The 12,487-nt window shown below is 42.7% G+C and overlaps 1 non-coding gene and 2 pseudogenes across 1 annotated transcript; 1 reads left to right on the top strand and 2 right to left on the bottom strand.

Moving 5' to 3' along the window:
• LOC101642831 overlaps positions 1-3,582 on the top strand; it is a 7,430-nt pseudogene extending 3,848 nt beyond the window's left edge.
• Positions 3,583-10,850: 7,268 nt separating this feature from the next.
• LOC115870195 lies at positions 10,851-10,955 on the bottom strand. The gene has a single exon (XR_004046568.1). It is a non-coding gene; the product is annotated as a U6 spliceosomal RNA (small nuclear RNA).
• A 156-nt stretch (positions 10,956-11,111) lies between these two features.
• LOC101642523 overlaps positions 11,112-12,487 on the bottom strand; it is a 20,102-nt pseudogene continuing 18,726 nt past the window's right edge.

Here is a 12,487-nt window from a genome sequence, read left to right as displayed (position 1 = left end):
GGCACCATCAGCTTTCTTCACCACATTTGCTTATTCACCCGCTTTGTCTTCAGCGGTTGTGTCGGGAAGGTGAGCATCATAGAATGTATGGCAGTGTTTTTGAAAGAAAATTAAGCAGGGAGATAATGCTACAGCAATCAAACATGTGATACAGAAGATTGGACATTGCTGTCTATGAGTTGAAGCATACACTGTTATAAACTTTTTAGATAGAAAGTATAGTACTTTCTTTAAATACTTTAGATAGAAAGTATAGTAATTAGATAGTACTATAGTACTTAGATAGATAGATAATATTTAGATAGAAAGTATAGTAATTTAACCATAAACTAGTTAAAGGTTATGTGGCAGTTACATAATCTCCTGTCAACTTGTGAAGCCTGTCAATCAGGTCATAGCCAATGAAGCCTCCCTGTGGGCATGGCTTTCTCCGAGGAATCTGGGAATTCCTGTCTTCCTCCCTGGAGGTGGGACACACACTCTCTCTGCTTCATCTTCCTGTTGATAAGACCCATGGAACTATGCTGATGGCAGCCAGAGCCTTGGAGCTAAAGGAACCAATGTGGAGACCAATGCTGGTGCTAAGATGCTTCCACCGCCACTGGATCCAGAAGACTTTCCAGCCACTGGCCTGTGATCTTCCTGCCTGCATTTGGTGTCATTCCATGTGTTGTGTTGAGTCTGAAGAGGATGTTATAGATTGGCCTTGGACATATGGGCTAATATTGAACTTATGAACTTGATCTGGGCTAGGCTGGGATTTTTTCTTAATATATAATTGATATAATATATAAAGTTCTTTCTTATATACATATGAGTCTCCCTGGATTTGTTTTTCTAGTCTACTGTGACTAACACAAGTATAATACAAAATAAGTTAGCATCATAGTAATTTATTATGACTATCAAGGTAAGGGGTCTTCCAAAACTTTGTGGAAAATATCCATCATCTTTTATTTTCATTTTTCCACAATTCATATTATAGGTTATATGTGTACTATACCATTATATATCTGGCAGCCCAATAGCTTTGTGTACAAGAGATGTACATATGGTGTTCCTGTTCTTTGATCTGGATTTCTAAACTCTATTAAAACAAAAAAATTATGTCTTGGAAGAAGTACAGTCGGAATGTTCTTTAGAGGCAAGGATGGTGTGACTCTGACCCATGTACTCTGGACATGTTATCAGGAGAGACCAGCCCCTGGAAAAGGATATAATACTTGGCAAAGTCAAAGAGCAGTGAAAAAGAGAAAGACCCTTGAAAAGATGGAGAGATACATTGGCTGCCAACAATGGGCTCAGACATAAGAACAATTGTGTGGATGGCACAGAACTGAGCTGTCCGTTCTGTTGTATATTTAACTTTACGGGGCTGTAGATGTATATGTGGTCAGATGTTACTTGAACATTTATTATGCAGTGCATAATTGTGTGTCTTTGTGAGGCTTTACTCCGACTTTTACTCTGAGTTGAGGCATGATTGGATTTGTGATTTGAAGAGTGGCACACCCACTGTTGTGCGGAGGGAGGTAGACAAAGGGAGGTTAGTTAAAGGTTATTGGCATAACTAGGTCTCATAAAGTGCTGACTGGGGCCAGTTTGGTAACCATGTGTGTGGTTCAAATAATTTGAAGAGAAGCTGGGGAAGTGACTTGATTTCATTTCTGAGTAGACTGTAGGGTCAAGGGCCAAAGCGAGGTTCTTACAGTGGGCCCAGGATGACCTGAGAGTATTGTGCCCAAGGTGGGAGCAGTGGTTAGTACATTCTCATTGATATCTGAATGCTATAAAATTTGCTTTATACTGAACCTCATGAAGAGATCACTAAATAGATGGGTGCTATATCAAGGTGTGGTGAAGAAACTAGATGGTGCCCAGCTATCATAAAGAATAGTGTCTTCAGTCTTAAAGGCTTGTTTTCAAACAAGCAGCCATCGAAGTGAGGCATCAAGTAAGTCTTCACAGAAGAAGCACCCCAGCCTGTATGATCCAAAGATTGTAAATTATATAAAGCAAATCTAAAGAAGGCAATGGTATCGAAGGTTAAGTTGTGAACACCTGGTCTTTAGAAGGATAAGGATGACAGGTGAAGACCAAAATTCATTTGCAGGGTTCCCACATGAATTAGGCCTCTGATGAATTCCCTCCGATCATAGTTGAGGGATGTGAACAACCCTGTTATAAGACACAGAGTATTGTAAAGTTGATTATGACAGATGTAGTTATGTTAAAATGTGTAGTCTTATCATTTGAACTCCCTTTTGACCCATTTTAGAGATGTTTCAGTTAAAAGAAAAAAAGCAGAAATGCATGTGGATTAAGCCGCTGGTGTGTCGCTTCTGACCATGGACCAGGGGTGTGAATAACCTTGCTAGCATGCAGACTGCATTGGAAAATGGATTCTGGCAGATGCAGTTAGGTTACAATTTAGTACCCTATCATTTGACCTCTCATGATCCATTTAAATTTGTTCTAGTTTTTATTATTTTCTGCTTTCTTTTCTATTAAGGTTTTCATCTGTTTTATTTGTTACCCATATTAGATTATTAATGTTTTTCTGCATATGGAGTCCAGGATAGGCAAATCTATAGAGACAGTAACTGGATTCATGGTTCTTTGGGGGGTACGGCAGGGGAGGTTGTGGGAAAATGAGCTAATAACATTGAGTATAAGGATGAAGACAATATTCTTAAACTGATTGTGGTGATGATTGTGCAATCTTGATGTGACTTAATTGTTGAGTTGTATGATATGTGAGTTATACACCAATAAAACTGTTGAAAAAGCTGTTTTTAATCTACATAGTCCTGAAGTAGCTGTAGTGGAGGGCACAGGTTTGGTGGTGGGAGAAGCTGTGATGGAAGCACCTCCCTTTTTTGATCAAGGTTATGAAGCACCCTGTGTGCAGGAAGCGGCGGCCTGCACTGGTGGAGGAGGAGACTCGCCCATACCACCCCACAAAGAACTACCTGCGCTACCTGACATCCCCGGATGATTCTGCGTTTGAGATGGACACAATGAGAAATGAATTTGAAAGATTGGCTGCTCGACAACCAATTGAATTGCTCAGTATGAAATGGTATGAACTTCCAGCCCCTTCGTCGGGTCAGAAAAATGATGTGACTGCATGCCATGAAAGTGTGAACAATTCCACGGCCCAGTGAGCATCGAGCCCTTCGGATTGAGAATCTGGAGCTAAAGTCACAGCTTGGTGCAATGCCTGGAAAGTATATACTGAAAATCTAGTTCATATGTTTGAACACGCCCAGAAAGAGCTCTGGAAGTGATGGAAAGATATTCAAGATTTAAACTGGCCTCGATAGAACATGCAACGAACAGTTGTGTCTAAACAGAGAAACAGTCAATTTGGGCATCCCTGGTTAGTAAGAATTGTAAGATTGAACGGACTAATGTACAACTAGAAAATAAAATCTATCAAACAAAGCAGCAACATGGAGAGGCCAACAGAGAAACCATTCGACAAGACTTCTGAAGAGAAAAATTGTTTGTAAAAAGGGCGAGAATGATCGAACTATTGAATTATATGTAAATAAGAAAAAGTATATTTACCTAGGTGGAGAATATGATCACAAACAATAACTAAACAATAACTTTACAATTTGATATTTATGTTTAATAAAGACATCTATGATTTTGTAGCAATGAAAAAAAAAACAGGTTTAAGTTGGGTTTCCACAGACTAGCAGGCATCTGAACAGTCCCTGACCTTGAACAACCAACAGCCTCTATGGAAACTATCGGTGGCTAAATGTTTAGGAGCCATAAAACATATAGACAGTTGTATTATTTCCATTTGTACATTTAGCTAAATTGCTAAAAATAAAATTTTAGTTTGGTGTTATTATATAGCCTTTAAAAACCCCTCAAAACTAGGCTTATAGAAAAAGTGTGATTTTGACAATTTTGAGCCACTTGGACCTTTATTATTTTGCATCCAAGAGATCTTTATGAAAAGTTTTCAAAATGCATGAGAATTTGAGGGGATTGAAATGGATGTGGTGAAACAAATGTCTGTAAGTTGTTGATTGTAAATGTGATGTCTGCTGTGTAAATCTTCAGCTTAACTACAGTAAAAACGTTTTTTAAGAAAAGAATCTACATAGTTCCTATACTTTTTTTTTTCAAATTGGCTTTTCTTTTACATAAGAACCGGGAGTAGACTCAGGGAATATTCCTAGCCCAAGGAAATTATTTTGGATTTTCATAATATATTTATACAAGTTCTCACCAAGAGGACATTGGTTCACAGTACAACTGCTTACTTGTGGTAATGAACCCTTTCACCGTGACCACAGCCACTTTGCTCACGCAAGACGCAGTTCAGAATTTGTCAGAGCAATTCTGAAGGCTGCTCTCTGGATTTTTGCTTTTGCATTCTTTTGTAAACAAAAATTGAAAACACACTGAGTAGTGTAAAGATGATCACCCTCTGTTAACTACCAAGTTTTATTGGTGTTTTGTCATGCTTACTACTATTTAGGAACCAAAGTTAGTAGTGACAGAGATCTCGGATTCTTGGGTCTTCTTTTGTGGTTTTCAACAGTATTTGCCTGTGGTAGTTCAATCTGAGAGTCTTAAGAGTGAAGGGGTGGAGTTTAGGCTGTCATTCAGGTCACAGCTTGATGACCTCATTTGGAGGTGCAAAGGAGAGAAATACCTTGCTGGAGGAGGGACACACACTCACTCCCTGCGAGACATCTCTGTTCAAAAGACACATGGAGCTACACTAGAGCTCTGGAGCTGGAGGAGCCATGTGGAGACCCGTGCCAGCGCTGATGCTCGCACCAGCACTGGCTCCACAAGACCTTTCACCTACTGGCCTGTGATCCTCCTGCATTCGGCATCATTGCATGTGTTTCATAAGTCTGAAGACGACTTTATAGATTGATATCAGACATATGGGCTAATATCGGACTTATGGACTTGATTTGGACGGGACTGGGATATGTTCTCAATATTCAACTGCTCTTATATATACAGCTCTTTCTTTTACACACACGAGTGTCTATGAATTTGTTTCTTTAGTCAAGCCAGACTAACACACTGCCCCTGTCTCTGTTCTTCACCATCATCTCATTCTGCACCTCCAGTCTCACCTTCCTCCCTCTTTGATATGCATCTCTATTTATCTGCCCAGTGACTCTCCTGTGCCAGAAGTGGGACTTGCTGATGAACTGAGATCCAGAGACTGAGTAGGACTCAGGGATGGAATGAGGACTTTAGGAATATTTTGAAGCAGAAAGTTTAATATTTTGCTGTGCAGGCCTTGTCTCGGTGCTCCAAGTCAAATGACCTCTGTCAAAGTGGCCACATTCCGAATGTCACCACGCTAACTTGTGGCATATCCTGCAGTTGTCAATCCTTCTTTCTAGTATACCACATTTCCTAGATCAGCGAACTCTTTTCTTCTTCCACTAATAAGCAGGTCAGGCGGTAACGAAGGTTAGGTGTGTTTTCGGCCCGACTCAGTCTCTAGTTTGCAGTGATTCCACTTCCTACTCACCCCTCCCCGCCTCCACCCAACACATCCCCCACGCCCATCTCAGCGTCTACGCCCGCTATCCTGCCTCCTACTGTGAAATATGAGCCATCTGAGACATGGACCGTGATCGATAGATGCTACAAACAGAGGGCAGCATATTGTTGTGCTTTAGAATCAGGATGCTTGGTTATCTGTTTGGCAGTTAGGGTTCTAGAGTGGCCTATTATTAGCTATAAGATCTTGGAACAGTTAATAAGCACTCACTAAACAAAGCCAATGTGGAGGGAGGCGATAAGAAATCATAACACGTTGTGTCTTGTATAGTAGATTACAATTTATAGGGACAATGAGAGAGAGTGAGAGAGAGAGTGTGTGTGTGTGTGTGTGTGTGTGTGTGTGTGTGTGTGTGTGTATCTGTCCCATGGGAATTCCTGGCCTATAATTTTAATAGGGGAAAACCACCAGGTCTTTTCTCCCCCAAGTAGCTAGTGTAAGGTGCCCAGATTTAAAGCGGGACACCATTGACCGGGAGGTGGGGCGTGTTTCTTGATTAAAAATTTGGTCTATATGGACCAAATAGACCGTTCCCTAGCTTGTCGTGTATTCTTTCCAAACATCGGGACTTTTAAAAATGCCAAAAAGCAGGACTGTCCCACCAAAAGCGGGACATCTGGTCACCTTAATTAGTGAGTCCTAACCTCCACTCCATTTGTAGACAAGTACTTCCCCGTTGAACTGCCTGTGCTCCAAGTTAACATCCAAGATGTAGCTTGAAACTGGGTGGAAGGATTTTAATAGCCCGAGTTTAGACCACTTGCTTAGTCATGTTTTCCAAAACTTCCTCCCAAGCAACAGATGCTGTGTTGAATAGTAAATTCAAAGTGATTGTGAATGATAAATTTCTTGTAAAGAGCTGAAGGAAAAAAGTGGCCAGTTCTGAGATAACGCTGAAGGAAGTGTGCCCAGCAGTGAGGGTGGCTGAAAAGCAGGAACAGCTGACTAGCACAATTATCAACAAGAAGAAGGGACTTGCTAACTGAAGGTTGGGCCTGAGGGAAGGCATAATTCTAGGAAAGACTATTAAAAGGCTGGATTGGGCGAGAGGATGGTCATGGAGAGGCAGCATGGCTTTCCTCAAAATCAATCATTCGCCATGGTTAAAATCAATGCATCTCGGACTGGGCTACTGACCCTAATCACTTGGGGGCTGATGTCCAAGCCTCAATCCAGAGCAATTGAAAAAAAAAAATCTCTGAGGTAGAGCCTGAGCAGAGGCATGATTTAGTTTTATTTTTTAGTACCATATTTCAAAATTCACATAGATATTGTATTTGCAGTTTTCCAATGGCCACCACTGTCAATTTTAGAACATTTTCATGATCCCCCAAAACAAACAAATAAAATCTGTAACTTGAAGCCATTGCTTCCAACCCCACCACATCCTCCATCTCGTCCAGCGCTAGGCAACCACCACTGCTTCCTGTCTCCATGGATGTGCCCATTCTAGACATCTCGGCAGGAGGCTTGGGGGCACAGAGAGTTACACATTGGCTGCTAAACATGTAGTATCTTGTGCCCAGTTTCTTTCACTTAGTATAGAGTTTCCAAGATTCGTCCATCAGATTTTATTTCTTCTTATAGTGGAGTAATAGTCTATTGAATGGCAAGTCCATATTTAAAACATTTTATCAGTTGATGTAAAATTGATTGTTTCCATTTTTGTCTCCTATGAATAATGTTGCTTTGAATATTCATCTCCGCATTGTTTGTGGACATAGGTCTCCATTTTTCCTAAGCGTATACCTGGGAAAGAGACCGGTAGCGCAGTGGTGAAAGCACTTGGCAGTCGATGAAAGGTTCTTGCGTTGAACCTACCAGCCATTCTGTGGGAGAAAGATGTGGCAGTCTGCTTCTGCCATCGAGTCGATTCTGATTCATAGTGATCCTGTAGGACAGAGTCGAACTGTCCCTCTGAGTTTCTGAAGCTATAGATCTTTATGGGAGTAGACAGCCTCATCTTTCTCCTGCAGAGTGGCTGGTGGTTTTGAACTGCTGACCTTGTGGTTAGTTAGCAGCCCCACATGAAACCCACTACATTACTAGACACAGAGTTTTTTTCCTAGAAACCTTTCAAAGCCTCCTTGTATATCTGGGAGTAGAATTGTTAGGTCCCATGATAACCCTATATTTAACTTTGTAAGGAGCAGTGGTCATTTTACAATAGGATAATGTAAATGTACAGTGAAGGCCGAGTACCAGTGATAGAGACAGAATGGTGAAACACAGAAGGACAAACTCTGATAGCTTCTGAGAGACATTTGCAGGGTCTTTCATCATCCGTGAGGTCATGGTGGAAAAGTGAGGTTGGTTCATAGCTGGTTTCCCAGTCATACCCAGGAGACTAGTGATTGCTGTCAATATGTAGGGTAATGTCACTTTTTGTTTTCAACTCTGTTCCATCTGAAATTTATACTAATGATTTATACCCATTGCCGTCTAGTCTCATAGGATCTCTGTAGGACCAAGGAAAACATTAAAGAAACACTTCCAGACACAGTAAAGGACCCTTAACATCACAATACAGTAATAATATTCACTGCCACCAAGCCACTGCTGACTCCTAGAGACCCTTTAGGACAGGGTGGAACTGCCCCTGTGAGTTTCCTAGACTGTAACTCTTTACAAGAGTAGGGAGCCCCTTCTTCCTCCTGAGGGTGACTGGTGATTTTGAACTTCGGACCGTGTGTTTTGCAGCCCAACATCTATCCATTATGCCACTAGGGCTCCTTACAGTAATAATAGTGATGTTTTAATGTACATAGCCAAAAGGTGCTTAAAAGATATGTTAAGTAGCGAAATAAAAGATAATTCTCACCTCTTTTATCGCCGAACATTTTTTTTGTGTGTGTAAGAGAGAACTTTATGTCGAAGAGCAATTGTACATTAATAAAACATCCCAGCCAAGTCCAGATCAAGTCCATAAGTCCGATATTAGCCCATATGTCCAATGCCAGTCTGTAAATTCCTCTTCAGACTCAAGCCAACACATGCAATGACACTGTGTGCAGGAAGATCACAGGTCAGTTGGTGCAAAGTCTTGTGGATCCAGTGGTGGTTGAAGCATCTTGGTGCTGGCGTGCATCTCCGCATGGCTTCTCCAGCTCCAAGGCTCTAGCATAGCTCCATATGTTTTGCCATCAGGAATACCAAGCAGAGGGTGTGTCCTGGCTCCAGCAAGCTATTGTCTCTGTAGTGTCTCCAAATGAGGTCATCAAGCAGTGGCTTGATTGACAGGCTAAACCCATCCCTTCACTCTTAATAGTCTCAAGTTGGCACTAGATTATGTAACCACCACAGATGCTATTTGTGTAGCATTTACATGTACTAGGTATTATAAGTAGTGTACAGAGGATTTAAATTATACCTGAGGATTGAACTATGGAATGATATATGAAGGAGTACCCCCCCAAAACCCGGAATTATTTCTCCCAAATCTATGTATTTTTTTTTTTTAAGTAAAACAGCCTTTTCACCTTAAAAGTACTCTCCACTACACTTAATTTGTCAAATCTGATTCCATTCTTGGAAACATGTCTTTTCATGTCCCTTGTCATTCGCAGAAACAAAAAGAAGTCACACAGAGAGAGGTCTGAGTATGGGCAAGAGAGGCATGATGTTTTTCGCCCCAAACTGGCACATTGAGATGGCTGCGTAAGTAGGTGCATTGTCGTGGTGGCAAAACCAGTCCCCCTGTCTGGCACGTATCAGGTCTTTTTTGTCGCACACTGTATAACGCTATCTTTTCAGAAAGCTTGATTAACATTCCGACCTGGGAAATGAATTCCAAATGCACTACGAGTCAACATTTTCATCCTTTCGGGAAGTTGTCGGACATCCAAACAAAGTTTGTCATCAATCGACATTTCACCTTTTTTGAAATGAGAAAAATACTGGTACACTTGAGTTTTTCCCATGGTGCTGTCTTTGTAAGCTGTGTTCAACATTACAACAGTTTCTGAGGCATTTTTCCCGAGCAGGAAACAAATTTTCACAGCCACATGCTGTTGTAGTAAATCAGCCATCACAAAAAAGGAGATTCAAGGGAAACTGCCTTTATGAAAAAATTCAGTGACCAGAGGAACCTTCCCATGCAACGCCACTGGGTGCACTAACTCAGAGGGAATTGCCCAATGCTTTGCCTAGTGGGGAAACATGCATACCACAAAAGCTCCACCCAATGGAGGTTTCTCTCTCTCTCTTTTTTTTAGGGGGATACCCCCTCATATGTATCAACTCCCAGTAAAATGGTTTTGGGAAAAATAAAAATAATAATAAATTAAAAAAAATTAAAAACAAAATAAAGTATACCTGAGGATGTTCCCTAGGCTGTATGCAAATATCATAGCTATTTTATATAAGGAACTTGAGGATTCTGGTATTTGGGGAGGGGTGAATCCTGGAACCAACTCCCCAAACCAAGATGGTATATGCAAAAACTTGCAGAGACTAAAGTTATTAAAGTTACAATTGTTGTTAAGTTTGAGCTCCTTGTTGCAGCCACTTTGTAAATTCATCTCAAGGGACTTCCTTTTTTTGCTCACTGTCTACCATGCATGGTGTCCTTCTCCAGGGACTGGCCTTTCCTGATAACATGTCCACAGTACATGAAATGAAGTCTCGCCATCCTTGCCGCTAAGGAGCATTCTGGCTGTACTTCTTCCAAGACAGATTTTTCCTTTTGGCAGCCCAGAGTACTTTTCGATATTCTTCACCAGTACCATAGTTCAAGTGCATTTTTCTTCAGGCTTCCTTATTTGATGTCCAAGTTTCACATGCATAGGAGGTAATAAATTTAAAATTAGGATTTTCATTTAAAAAATTTTTTTATTTAATCATTTTATTGGGAACTTGTACAACTCTTATCACAATGCATACATCCATCCATTATGTCAAGCACATATGTACATTTGTTGTCATCATCCTTCTCAAAACATTTGCTTTCTACTTGAGCCCTTAGTATCAGCTCCTCATTTTTCCCCTCCCTCCCTGCTCCCCCCTCCTTCATGAACCCTTGATAACTTATGAATTATTATTGTCATGTCTTACACTGTCCGATGTCTCCCTTCACCCACTTCTCTGTTGTTCATCCCCTAGGGAGGAGGTTATATGTAGATCCTTGTAATTGGTTCCCCAGATTTTCATTTTCATACCCTCTCTTCTCAACAACAGGTGTGACATCTCTGGGGCAAAAGGAGAACGGAGAGAAGCAGCAGATAAAACTAGGGATAATTTGTTAAATTTATTTCAAGGTTTTGCTTTTTGGTTTATTAAATAGTTTTATTGGAAAAATTTGGAATGTGTCAAGAATTTGTGTCATTCTTGCACAGGGGCCATGCTAATTGTCTCTGTATCATTCCAATTTTAGTGTATGTGCTGCTGACGCGAGCTTGGTTTTGCTCTTTTAAAGACCACTTATCAGTTCTTTATCTCTTCCGTCAGCTGAGCCATGTTGAGTAAGCAGCCATATCACAAGGCCCCATGGCCTTATGGGTAGGGCTCTGGCAAAGGACTAAGATCAGTAAGAGAATAAATACCTTGGGAACGATTACTGCTCCTCCTGGGCCACCGGGGCTGCCCGGACTTCCTCCGCTGGGCTGGAGACAGAAGACAGTCTTGGAGAAGGGTCAGAGCAGCTGCCTCCGTCAGACTGGTGAAGTCCTGGGATGTTTTGGCAGGGAGGGGCCCAGCCAACTTGCAGAGGGCAACATTGAAACCCTAGCTTTCCTTTATCCCAAAGCTGGACTTCCCGGCCCAGAGAATGACTCGCACCCCCATGAGGGCTGAGGAAGGTCAGGTCTTCCCAGATGGGGTTCCCCGGGTCACGAACAAGTTATGTGCAATCTCGTGGTCAGTCAGGGAGTCAGTGGCTTGGCATACCCTGCTTACCAAGGCTTCTAAGTCAGGTCCTGGGCTGCTAGTATGATAGAGGAAGCCAGGGGCTGGGAGGGCCTGGAGCAGGTGCAAAAGGCCACTAGGGTCTAGGGGCTCACTTGGTGCCCCCTCTACGGGCAGTCTGTGGGCCAGGTAATAGCCATGCAAATGCAGGTGGTTCCCTGAGGCCAAGCCACGCAGGCTGTTGAAGCTGATATGGAAGCCTGGATGTAGGCTCAGCAGCACGGCCTTGAACCTGGCCCGCAGTGCCCCTGGCAGCAGGCGCTGGGCAGTGCCTGGGCAGGCTCAGGCACCAGCAGCCCATGGCCCTACTCCAGGGGGACTGATACTGATCATCACCAGGATACCGGGTGGACTGGGCTCCCGGTGCACACGGAAGAGAATTTCTCCTGGTCAGATCTTGTTGAAGTTCCGGGTCAAATGGCTGCCGCACGCTCCTGATGCTCTGGGGACATTTTCTCTGTACCCCTCGCTCAACATTCAGCTGAGCCACAAACCCCACAGCACCGGGAGAGTTTGGGCTGCTGTTCCCCCGGGTGGAAATGAAACAGGCCCAGCTCTATCCGTTGTGTCAGATGGCGGAGCAGAGGGCAGAGTTGAAGCAAGACAGTGGCAGGGCCCCCAGCACGCCAGATGCATGCCTGCGCCATTGAATCCCTCTGGCCAGGAGTTCCTCTTGCCAGGACAAAGACAAAGTCAGGAATGCATTGTCCTTCCGAGTCCTCCTTGTTCAGCAGGAGCAAATAGGAAGCTTCGTGGGAGCCATGCAGAGAGAGTAACCATGGGGCTGACCTTGGTGGAGGGCTTCAGTCCAAGTTGGTGTTCTTACAGCTTTGTCGGTCCAGAAACGTACAAGGCTCTTCTAAGCATCGGTGGTAACTGGCACCGTGTTTGACATCTAGTGGGCCCTCAGTCAATGACAGTGAGGTTATGACTCCTCCTGGAAGTGGTGCATGGGGGTGACCACCTATGGTGAGTGCTGAGTGATAAATCCTGAAAATCCTTCGCGAGACAGATGAGCAGCTGACC

The sequence above is a fragment of the Echinops telfairi genome, unplaced genomic scaffold, assembly GCF_000313985.2.
Source record: "Echinops telfairi isolate 266 unplaced genomic scaffold, ASM31398v2 ScPeMD7_443;HRSCAF=831, whole genome shotgun sequence".
Lineage (NCBI taxonomy): Eukaryota > Metazoa > Chordata > Mammalia > Afrosoricida > Tenrecidae > Echinops > Echinops telfairi.
This window is presented reverse-complemented; position numbering and strand designations above follow the sequence as displayed.